At 36.7% G+C, this 12,837-nt stretch overlaps 1 long non-coding RNA gene and 1 pseudogene across 2 annotated transcripts in view; both read left to right on the top strand.

The window, feature by feature from the left end:
* The first annotated feature begins 751 nt into the window (after nucleotides 1-751).
* On the top strand, nucleotides 752-1,245 carry LOC101093266 (annotated as a pseudogene).
* A 101-nt stretch (nucleotides 1,246-1,346) lies between these two features.
* LOC123384876 overlaps nucleotides 1,347-12,837 on the top strand; it is a 100,312-nt gene continuing 88,821 nt past the window's right edge. Inside the window, exons 1-3 of one of the 2 annotated variants that reach the window (XR_006596589.1) lie at nucleotides 1,347-1,707; nucleotides 10,405-10,463; nucleotides 11,497-11,571. This is a non-coding gene — a long non-coding RNA (uncharacterized LOC123384876). The remainder of the gene's footprint in view (nucleotides 1,708-10,404; nucleotides 10,464-11,496; nucleotides 11,572-12,837) is intronic. The other variant, XR_006596588.1, reaches the window with a different exon arrangement.

Below are 12,837 nucleotides of genomic sequence, written 5' to 3' on the forward strand. Positions count from 1 at the left end.
ATCAAGAGAGCCGTCCATTTGCCCCATCTAACACTAAATTTCATACATTTGTGGTATCAGAAATAATTTTAAACTCAAAACATTCGTGCCATGAAAAGAATAAAAATGGCATAAATTCTCCTCCATTACAAATACTAACTAAAGACTATAAAAATATAGCCATGCCATCCACCATAATTATAACGTTTTTAGTATAAGTATTTCAGAATTTCACTAATCTGATTATACAATATTTGGTACCTAAAAATACTTTAAAGCTTATTCAAAACAAATGAAAAGGCTACTTGTTTCAGCTTATACGGTATTAATTAAGTAGGAATGAGCATTGTTTCCATCTCGACAGAAGGAAAAAGCTAGAGAAACAAAAATTAACGATTTTCATTTAACCAGTAAAGGAACTGGAGTTACAGGGAAAATAATAAAGAATCCAACATGTACAGCCATGATGACTGGTGATTTCCAAGTATTAAGTCCGTTTGCATAAGGAATCAACCTGTAAGTGAGCCCTTCTTCAGAGCCACTCCAGAGAACAAATCCAAACTGGAGGGGCTTCTTGCCCAAAACTCAGTGACTGGTGAGTACAATCATGTGGCCTCCTTGGAGTCTACCTGCAGCCACATGAACACCCTCCACCAAAGGCCATAGGCCAACCTGCCACTTCTCCCTGGCCTTACTCCATGCCATCGATGAGGCTGTCTTCAAGTACATCTGTGAGACCTGCACGATCCAGGCAGGTTGGAACTGTGTCAGCATGGAGCTAGCCCTTCCCAAGGGACCTGTCAGCTATCCAAGCACATCTCTTTCCTATTTCAGGGAACAGATCTAGCTTATCAATCCCTACATGGGCAAAGAGATAGTCCAGAACTTCATGGTGCTGATGTTTGCCACCAGGATCTTTGGCCCCATTTGGAACTAGAGTAACATAACTCTTACCTGCAAGGTGTCTTTCAGCATTGAAGGCCACAGGGGGCTACTTCGATGCACTTGGCATCATCCTACCCGTGACGCAGAACCACCTCCTGCGGATGCTGTATGTAGCAGCCATGAAGAAGCCTGGCTCCACCAACTCAGAGGACCTCCGCAATGAGAAAGTCAAAGTGTGGAAACGTATCTCAGAAGTACTGGAGAACAATGCGGTCCTGTACACGTGTGTGGGGAACCCCACGGAGAGATGAGGCCATCAAAGGGTACTTGGACGACTCCACAGTGCACCGTGGGTTCACCATCTCCACCTTCGCCATGTAGAGAACAAAGAGGTAGGACGGGGTGTCGTTTTCCCACCCTGTAGCAGACTCCCCAGTGAGCACAAGGCTGAAGGGCGGCAGCAGTTCCAAAACGTAGCCTACAACAGCTTCTAGCAGCACTACAAGCCCAGGGAGGCCACACACCTCAAAACGATGAAGAAAAAAGCCGAGCAGGTTCTTTCAAACCCGAGGAGTAGGAGCTGGACCTGACTTTCGGCAGGAACTGTAAGAGCCCGAACGCGCCTGAGCCCTCCTCCTGAACGGCGTCTGTGGGCCCCTCCTGGCCCCCCCCCGAAGATGTACTTTACGTGCAGTGAATCTCTCCGGAGGCCGGCGAGTCTTCACGCCACTGCCGCACAAGGTCGCAAAAGCAGCCCCGGCCCCTCGCCTACATTTTTGGCAGCCGAGGCCTGCAAACAGAGGCTGGTGGACGGCTGGGCTTTCAGTACTCGGACACCTCCAGGTAAGTTCATGTGCACAAGTTTCCCTGCCCCCTCGTTGTATTTGTCTGTCTGTGTCCTTCTTACTTTCCTACCTCCAAACCCCACTTTGAGAAGACTTCAGGACCATGGGTCTCAGCCTCATATTCTCAGCCCCTAGCCAACCCTGCCTGCCCCTTGCAGCTGCTGCCCAAGTCCAATTACATTCCTCAACTACTGAGCACTGAGATTGGTGCCAAGACTGCCCCTGCCGGCTCAGCCTGAGCCAGTCTTTGCCCACGGGACTAAGCCCCAATGGAAGGAAAAAGAAAAGAAGCCCCTCTGTCTATCCCAGGCTTCTCGGCCTAGAACAGGATGAAAGAAGCAACAGGCAGGGACAGTGGGTGGGGCCCAGTGGGGCAGTGGCCAGCTCACATCCCTGTTGGCTGTGGGCAAGCTCCTCAGAAGACGAGGGAAGAGGGGAGAGCATCCACGTGAAGGCGCTTACCAAAGGTCCTGAGAGGACTCCTGGAGCCACCGCAGCCTCAGTACCACACAGTATTCCTGACGACTAGTTGGAAAAGATCTTCATGCTGTCCAGCAATCCCTGTGTCTGGGGCTACCTGGATATCTCTCTGCCCCAGCAGCTCCCTGCCACCACTCCAGCCTTCCACTCAGTCGCCACCCCCACCTCATCCCAGATATAGGTGGCCCCCTTGCTGCTGGAAAAGCAGAAGCAGTCGCTGGGATGCCGTGTCTCAATCCTTGACGTTAAATCCACACACTGAAAAAAAAGCAAAACAAAAACAAGAGCAAAAAAAAAAAAAAAAACAAACTCTTTTTTTCTTAAAAGAAGCATAGTTTCAAATAAGACCTATGCGACTGAAAAATATAACTTTTAGATGGAAATCTGTGTTGGTTGTAACAGGACCTCCCCAGGTGTAATCTGAAACCAGCCCCTGTACTCAGAGGGCAGGGAGAGACCTAAGAAACAGGAAGGTCAGTTCCTAGTTAGTAGATGGCAGTTTTAATAAGCAAAGGGAAGTTACATAGGAGGCTTGTCTTGGGTGGCAGCAAGCAGATCCTTGCACCTGTTCACCAATCTTAATTTATATAAAGGCCTTAACTGGATTCAGTTATGTATGTCATGCAGCTATTCACACCACATCTCTCTCTCAAGGCTATGTCCTTGGAGCAACCTCTGGGAGTGGGAAAGGCAAGGAGAACTCACATCCCAAGGACAGGAGAGAAAGTGAGGAGCCTTGGAGTGCCTGGGTCCAGCTCATGAGTCAACTGGAGGTCGCATTTTTTCAATGACCTTCCCCAACAGTCTGCAGGAAAGAATAGAACCTGAGCATTTGCTTACCTTGGGCATGTGTCACCAGATACCATATTCATCCATGAGAAGTTTTGGTTAGAAAATTTTTAACAAATTGCTAAGGATGAATGTGGAGTAGCATAAAGGTATAAAACCCTTAAGGGCATGAAGATACAGGGCAGTAAACACCCTCTTGCTTTTTCTCCAGGACCCCTACCACTCACTCATGGGGAAGATGGAAAGAATCAGAGACAGTTCCCTATGGTGCTGGCTAGGAGAGGAGGACAGAAGGCCCTGCAGAAACTTCACAAAGAACACCTTTATAGAACACAAACCTTAATCTGCAGGGAGTAAACAAACAAAACAAAATACATAAAAACTGTAAACGTAGAGTACTCATGGAAACCCATTGCTGCTGGGAGAGACAAACAAGGGGAAAAAATATCTATTCCTGGGGAAGAGCAGGGATATTAGACCCAGCCTTGCATTAGTTTGGAGTAGGGACAAAAAGACCGGGGGGGGGGGGGGCGGGGAGAGGTGTGCTCCTAGACTTTTACCTATTTTCACAGTGCCTACCCAAGACTGAGGTTTTTCATATGAGAGTGTCCTCACTGCCACACTAATAAGAATCAAGTAAAAATAAGAATGAAAACAACTAAAAATTTCTGCAAGAGCTTCTTTTGCAAAGAAATACAAATACAAAAGGCAGACCTAACATGTAGGGGGGCGACCCAAAGGAATGCAGAGAGCATTAACTGAGATAAATCCTCTGATATATTATCCCACATCATACATACAAGATGCCACTATAGAAATGTAAGGTATCACTGTGGGGCACTGAGAGTGACCACAGAAACAAATATTTAAAGCTCAGTCAATTCCTGACTAGATTAACACAAATCCCCACATTAAAGACAGCTGAAGAAAGAATGAGCTCATCTAGAAGTAGAAAAGTATTTATCTCAATATTTACCATTTTGCAGAACATGTTGAATTTCAACAAGAACAACGTTATAAGGCATACAAAAAGCAAAAACACAATGTAAACGAACCAATTACAACACCGATGTTTAAACACTTAAGGAATTTAAAATAACTATGGTTAATATATTTAAGGCTCCAATTTCAAAGGTAAGCACATGCATGGGGAGATAGTTAATTTCATCTACTGGAAGGAAACTATATGAAAGAAGCAAATGGAAATGCTAGAAATCAAAAACAATGATGTGGGGATGAAGAAGAGATTTCTGATGGGTTCATCAGAAGACATGATATAGATGAGAAAACAATAGAATTGAAGACACACCACTGGAAATTATCCAAACTGAAATCAAAGAAAAATAAGTCAATAAGACAGAAAAAATTATCTACAGTTCTAAGACAATTAACAAATTAGCATGGGTGTGATCAGAATCCTAAAAAGAGAAATGAGAAGAGATGGGGTAGAAGATATTTTTGAGGAAATAATGGTCAGATTTTTCCAAAATCAAGACCACGAACTACTGATATAAGAAGACTGAAGACACAGAAATGGGGGGAAACAAAAGTACCACATAGGCATAACATATTCAGACTTCTAAAAATGAAGACATAAAAGGAGACAAAAATGATTCATTATGTACAGAAGAATAAAGATCATAATACGGTAAACTTATGACAAACCACACAAGTAAGAATACAATGGAGTGACATGTTTAGATTACCAGGGTAACAAAAAAAATCTGTTCACCCCAGAATTCTGTATCTAGCAAAATTATCCTTCAAAACGAAGTAGGAAAAAAAACAGGAATTCACTGTCAGCAAATAAGCTCTAAAATAAAAACTAAAGAGAATTCTTTAGTCAGGAAAAATATAAAGATATGTATTTGTAACATTTAAAGAACTCTTAAAATCATAAAACAACTCCAAAAATGAGTGGTCAAAGATCATAACACAATCTTTAATAAAATATGGGTGACAAACATATGAAAAGGTGTCCACCATCAGTCATTAAGGAAATAGAGTTAAAAGCACAAAATACTACTCTAAATCTATTAATATAGCTAAAATAAAAATAAAAACAATGAAAATGGGGAAAAATCTGAGAATACCAAATATTACAGAAGATGCAGGGCAAGTGGAACTCTTATTCACTGCTGCTTAGAATGCAAAATGTTATTATGGTGACTTTGAAAAACAGTTGGACAGTTTTTTAAAAAGTTGAAAAGTCGTTTACTATTTGAACCAATTATATCACTTCTAGCTATTTACCCAAGCAAATCGAATACTTATGTTCAAACAAAAGCCTGTATATTGAAGTTTGTAGATTTATTCAAAATTGCTAGAAACTGGAAACAACTCATTTCCCCTTCAGCAGGGAAACGGTCTTTGTCTATTCATGCAATATAATACTGCACAGGAATAGAAAGAAGTGAACTGTTGTTTCATGCATCAACATCGATGAATTTTAAAAGCATTTTCAAAGATCTAAAAGCATGCATATTGTATGATTCCATCAATATGTGATTATGGAAAACAAAACCATTGAAACAAAATACCTATCAGGGATTAGAGAAGGAGAAATAATGTGACTAAAAAGGGGTAGCCCAATGGATATTTAGGCCAATGGAACTGTTTAGTGGTACAAATAGCATATGTATATGCTAAAACCCATAAGATTGTACATCTCAAAGAATAAACTTTAAAAACAAGCAAACAGCCATAATAACAGTAAAAACATCAGATACCAAGATATTAGGAAAACCCAGATGAAATCTTGCAGTCCCCAACAAACTAATTTAACTGTATTACAATTAATTGTTACATACCTCACTTAAAGACATGAAGAGGAAAAGAGTAGAACTAAGTAACTTTGGAAAACAGTGTTTTGATCAGATTATCTTATGATACTATAATGATGGATACATATCATTATATATTTGTCCAGACCCATAGAATGTGAATTTTAAGGTTCCAAGAGTGAAACCTAAGGCAAACTATAGACTTTGATTACAATGTGTCAGTGTATATTCACAATTGTAATAAAGGTATCACTCTTAGGGGATGTTATTAACCTGGGAGATTATGCATGTGTGGAAAAGGGGGTATTTGAGAAATCTCTATACCTTCTCAATTTTGCTATGAACCTGAAATTTCTCTAAAAACATGAAGTCTTTAAAAACATTAAAAAGATAAATGTAAAAATTTAGTGAATGCTTTAAACATTTCTAAATGATATACAGATTATCCTTAAAAACTTTATGTCACAATTTTACAAGCTTTTTTTTTTAATCAAGAGGTTATATTTGTTTGTGTCTCCTGAGGAAAAAAAAAATAGAATAGCAGGGTCATTCTTATGTGTAATTATTTGACTTTCATCTCTAATACTATGAGGTACCAAAATTTTTTACACCCTGTCACTGACATTCTTTCCAGACACTTTGAGACTGCTGGTCATGAGAAGCATATGTGTTCCAAACTTCCCCCAACACGACTGAATGCTATCATTGACAATTATCTTTTATCTTCCCAAGAGATGACCTCCATGCCTATGTAACCTAGAGCACACAAAAGACCCAGAAGTTAGAGCCCTATTGAGGTTTATATTTGATACAGCATTAACAATTTATATATGAATAAATATAATTTGGATATTAAAATATTCATCTACATTAAGTATTTATTTAATCATTATTAAGTGATATGAGATAGATTGCTTTTTACTGTTTCTCAAACTTTAATGTTAAACAGTATAAAATGGAAAGCATATTAAAACAATTTTCTAGACCCCCATTCCCAGAGATTCTAATTCAGTCCTTTGGGATGTGAACCATGGGTTTGCATTTCTAATAAGCTCATGGGCTATGCCAATACTGCTGGCTCAAATACCACAATTTGAACTTTTAATCCAAAACATCTCATCTACTTCAGTTAAGCTCTTTTATATTATATAATCTAGCATAAGAGATTTCTATATTTCTTGTGTCTTATTCTTAGGAATAGGTTGTATACACAGGAATAGGTTGTCTAGATCTACTTCTAGGTCAGTTGTAGCTAAAACTTGTTTATGTGAGAATGCAAAAAAAAAATGATCACCATGATACTAAAATTAATTTCAAACATTTAAAAATTGTGTATCTATGAGAGCAATATAAATAAGATACCTACATGGTATATAAATCTACATACCGAGCTTCATTTTCATTAATATTTCATTGCCATTTTGAAGCAAAACTTCCACGAACAGCATTTATTACTTCAGAAAGGAAAAGGTAAATTCAAAACAATATACTTGAGAAGCAGAAGTAAAGGTGGTGTTCAAATTGAGAATCCGGTGATATGTAGAAAGTGAAATATCAAATATTTATATAAACTTCCATTTATGGATAGCCTATCTATATAGAATACAAATTACTGTATACTACCTTACTATAAATATTATCATGTTCTCTGCGCATATTTGAAAGATTGCATGGAAACAGATATCCTGCTGTTACAACAGGGCCTATTAGAACAATTTATAATCTAGGTTGTGAAAAAAAATAATTCCTTTCAGATATAAGTTAAAAAAATGGCAAAATTCCTTTCTTGATCATGAAGGAAGTGTAGTTACTTGAGAAAATATTTGAGGCCGTCTGGCCATCCATACAGATCACCAATGTAGTCCATTGTTATTTTGGAATATTTTTTACTGACTGCAAGCTGGTACTCTCTTCTTGAATCTGAGAAGCAAAGGGCAAGTTAATTGTTCTGGAGTGAACACAGATTTAATGCAGCAGGATGTCATTTTTGTGTGCATTAATAATTCAACTTTACATTACAATTTATCACATACCACGGACTATTTTGTATTCAACAGTGCACAAAAACTGATTTACCCACAGGCTTGATTTCACTCTCTAATCTGGTAGTCCAAAAAGAGGAACTAAGGTCCTCAGACAGAGTACGTGTGTCAAAATGCTAAGATGAAAGGGAACAGGACATTCACTCTTTGTAGCTAATCATAATCTAAACTATATCAATAATATTTCGGAGCAAACATTTTCTTCTGATTGCTAATATGAATTCTTATAGAATGACCATTCTATTGTATGCATTTAGAAATTGTGTCCTTCCAAAAATTAAACCCATTCAGTAAATATTTAAGAGTTCAGTGTCAGAGCCTAGATGGGCTCTGACATCCAGGAGAGCAGAGGAGGCCAGGCTAGGGAAGTTACAACGAAAGCAAGGAACAGCAGAGCATATAGATACAGAGGAGTAGGCTGGCATTGGATGCCAGAGTCTGATCAGTGGAGGTCATGACATTTAGAGTCAGAGCCAAAAAAGGTAAGCTGGCCAACCATGCAATAGGCTGAATCAGTAAGGGATGCTCAATAAGAGAGAGTAAGTAGAGTGAGGAGGGCATTCACATAGGAGGCAAACAGAGCCAATTGTAATGAGGAAAGTAACTGTGAACATGGGCTACCAGGGCATAAATGTGGTCATCCATGCATGGGGGCATCTCTGTATGGGGTGTTGGAGACCAAGCAAATCTCAGGGTGCTTTTCACAGAGAGAGGCACTCTGTTGTGGGATGACAGAGCTCTAAAGGGCTGAGGACATCCTAGCATGGAGAGCTGAAAACCATATGCAGTGAGGAAAACTGCTTTGGGAGGAGAAACTCAGAAAGAGGAAAAACTAGAATGAACCTTGTACTTTGTATCTAAATGGAGTATTTCAGTGTAAATTCATGGCTTTTAATATACAGAGATAGATGTAGAAATAAATATAGATGTTAACATAGATGTATATAGGTGTGTATGAATGCATACATGTACAGCCTAGTTATGTTCACTGAGATGGCTTAGGCCATGGAGTAAAAATCAGCACATCTAGTACTTGTACCTTGGTTTCTACTTAACATTTTTCCTCAAAACAAAAACAAAACAGCTACTCAGTGAAATTGTTGGTACATGGACTGAGGCAAAGAAAGTAAAAAAGAACATAGAATATCTTCTGCCAGAAAGAATGGTAATGCTTAACAAAGGAGAATCGTATAAAAGAACACAAAATAATAGAATTTCCCTGTCCAAAAATGTGAAACAGTTTGAGCATCAAAATAAATTAAGATTGTAACACAAAATAGTGCATTAAATAAATTGGGAAATCATAACCACATATAGATATAAATTGTTGAAAGAATTGAAATTTTTAATTAAGTGTGGAGAATTACATAATTTCAAAGCATCTCCCAGAAAAATGGCTATTGTGATGGGGTGGCATAACTGTATACTGGAGAAGTCTAACAGACAATAAGTACCTTAATAATGTTAGCAAGATGAAGTTCATCAGTAACAGGCAAATTGAAATATTGTGCAAACCCATAGGATGCAATGAGGATACAGCAACATTTGGAATACTGTTCCTCTCATATTCCTATCTAAACTACATAACTTTGACTTAGTCATGATGAAACATCAGGCAAATGTGATTTGAAGAGCATTGTAAAAAATAGCCTCTAATCTTCAAAATACCGAGGTCATAAAAACTGAGAAAAGCCTGAAGAATCCACCCAGACTGAATTAAAGTGAAGAGACAAGCCAGCAATGTGTGCTATAATCCTCAGTTGGAACCTTTTCCTCTCAAAGGCATTACTGAGACATAAGTTCATTCTAGGATCAGATGGTATTTATGTTAATTAGCTGATTTTGACAGTGTATTTAGTTACACAGGAAAATGTCCCTGTTTGTAAGAAATACATACTGAAGTAAGGAAAAAGATAAGACATTAGATCAGCAAATACTTTTAAGTACTTCAAAAGAGACTTATTTTACTGGACTTAGAATTTTTCTGTAAGTTTAAGATTGTTTAAAATAAGAAAAATGGAAAGAATATGGACACCAAACAAGTTCCCTTTACTTCTTAAGTAAAACTATTATTTTTACAATTGACTTTGTGGAGATTCAAATGGAAGTATGAACAAAATGTACAAATGGAATATGTACAAAAGTACAATTTTATTTATACATATTTTTTCAATCTTTTTCTATCTTGATCAGGTCAGGCCAACCAACATAAAATAGTCAAGTAGTTGATAAATTGATGCTGTCTTTTCTTTGCTCTGATTTTCCTAAACAGACTTCATATTCAAGTCAGTTTTTTTAAAGTATTTCCTTTATAATTGGGATTTTTTTTGTAAAAATAACCTATATGCCTATCTGTCCTCATTCAATTTCCAGGTAACAGCTTTCTAAGAGCACCTGTGTAAATAAAAACACGCAAATATATATATGTTCATATATATGCACACATATCTTACACATTCATCTGTATCCACACACATATATATGTATAATATGAATATATACATATACATGTTCATGTACTTTTTATGCACGTACACATATATTTTCCCAAAAAGGATTATAATACATATATTTTTCTGAAACTTTATTTTTACTTTACAGGTAACCACACACATATTTCCCACACTGGTTTCTCCTAGACGTTTAATACTTTGTTATAGGTATGTAATGAATAAAGTTGAAATTACTGGTTTTGTTACAAATTTTAATGTAACATATGTGTTGTAATCAACATCTTACTGTATATACGTGTATACACACACACACACACGTATATACATATATACACACATATATATAAAGTTACTATGAAACATATTCAGAAAGTTGTACTCATTAAATTCATAACTACAGGCAAAGAAAAAACCGGTTTACTCACCTCCTCACTATTATTATTATTAATATTTTAAGTATTTGCCAAACTAAAATTTGAGAAGTATTATCCATTATTGTAGTTTTCATTTCTTTACGTATGATAAGCCTGGACCTCAGAAGCTTTCATTTTTTTATAGTTTTGGCATTATTTAGGGATCCTTTTAACTCTTGGTTCTGAGAGTTTGAAAAAAATGCTTATTTAGCTATTTAGCATAAGGGCACATTTCTATGTCACCTTTGTCAGATGCCATGGCTATTGAGCAGTGTTATTATCAACCAAACTGAAACATTAATGAAAGTATATCAGTGTATTGTCTCCTTGTAAAAACAATCAACCACCCTTGACATATGTATGGAACTCTTTCTTCAATCAGTCAGCAGTCAACACATATCCACTGAGAGCATAATAGAGGTCAGACTCTAGTCTGGACACAGAATATAGCAGTTAACAAAACAGGCAAAAATATTGCACTCACAGATTGTATTCTACTGAACGGACTGTAAATTGGTTGTCTCAAAATTTAGTAATACATTATACATTATAATGCTTATAAATGCAGTTTGCATAAAAGGGAAACAAGGCTGTCCAGGATTTTGAATCTGGAAGTCTGTAAGCATTGGAATTCTCTCTGTTGGAGGGTGCTTAGGTGAACACTGTTCAGTTAAGACACTGTCAATTTGATTCAGATAGTTTCTTAAAATATGATACCATCATTTATTTTACAGCCTACTATTGCCTAGTTAGAAGCTGCTATTTCATTCTTTGTCACTTGATAAACTTGTAACAAGATGTATTATGTGCTGGCTTTGATTCTGCAGTTTCTAGGCAGAAAGTCAGAAAGGAATTGCACTTCCAGGTGCTAGGAAGACGTCCGTGTTTCCTCTATGTATCAGGTTTGGAAATACATTGACTACTATATTATATTAAATAGTAATATGTATTAATTTAATACTAAATGTAATTTTTCAGAAATTTTAAATTTTTTCCTGATGCTGATTATATAATTTTTCTGCACATCAAATATTTCCATTTTAGTGCATTCACGTTTTACAATGAACAGTCATCCTCTACAAATTGATTTTTAAAGATGGCATGAAGTCAATAAATAAAATGCCACTAAATTTAATAATTTTCCATTTCTTGTTACCTAGAATAACTGTCAGTTAAAACATTGTATTGCCACAATTATAATGGCTATAACTAAAGTTTATTGTCCAACTGTAAGTTTTTAGTGGATTCTATTTCATAGCATTTGACCACACCACTATTTTCCTTCCAACAATAGAATAAGAAGGATTAAATGATTTTTAATTTAGAAAATAACTTAGAGTTTAGAGATATGTTCATATTAAAAAATGTTTATTTATTTTGAGAGTGGGGGGAGAGACAGAGATAGGGAAAGACAGAGAATCCCAAGCAAGTTCTGCACTGTCAGGGCAGAGCCCCACACAGAACTCAAACTCACAAACCGTGAGACCACGACCTGAGCTGAAATCAAGAATCGGATGCTTAACTGACTGAGCCATCCAGGAGCTCCAAGATATTTTCACATTTTTAACAAAATCTATGAAATGTAATTTTTTTGAGAAGTATAATAATCACAATAAATGAAGTTTGCAGATTTGAAGTTTGGAGATTACTTAATTACATGGAGAAGGTTACCTATACATAAAATTAATAGGATACATAAAATAATTTTGTTATTACATATTTTTTAAATCCATAGTTAATTTTATGATTTCCTCAAAATAAGCACTGAATTTAAATGCATTAAGCTATGAAAAAAAATATCAAAGGATAATGGGGATGCAAAAAGTTTTAATATTCTACTAAAGATGTTTTTATACTTTTCAAACTATTTAGTGTCCCAAAACCAATAGTAACTATTTGTTGAATCCTAAATCTGGGCTAGATACTTTCCATGAATTTTAGAGACAATATATAATTTCAATTTAACCATATAACTGCTTAAAATATTAAATTACATAGCATCCTATGAATAATCTATTGTTTAAAAACAACCCTATAGGCACTTGTACCCCAATGTTTATAGCAGCACTCTCAACAATAGCTAAATTATGGAAAGAGCCTAAATGTCCATCCACTGATGAATGGATAAAAAATGTGTGGTTTATATACACAATGGAGTACTACGTGGC

This window comes from Felis catus, chromosome B1, assembly GCF_018350175.1.
Source record: "Felis catus isolate Fca126 chromosome B1, F.catus_Fca126_mat1.0, whole genome shotgun sequence".
NCBI lineage: Eukaryota > Metazoa > Chordata > Mammalia > Carnivora > Felidae > Felis > Felis catus.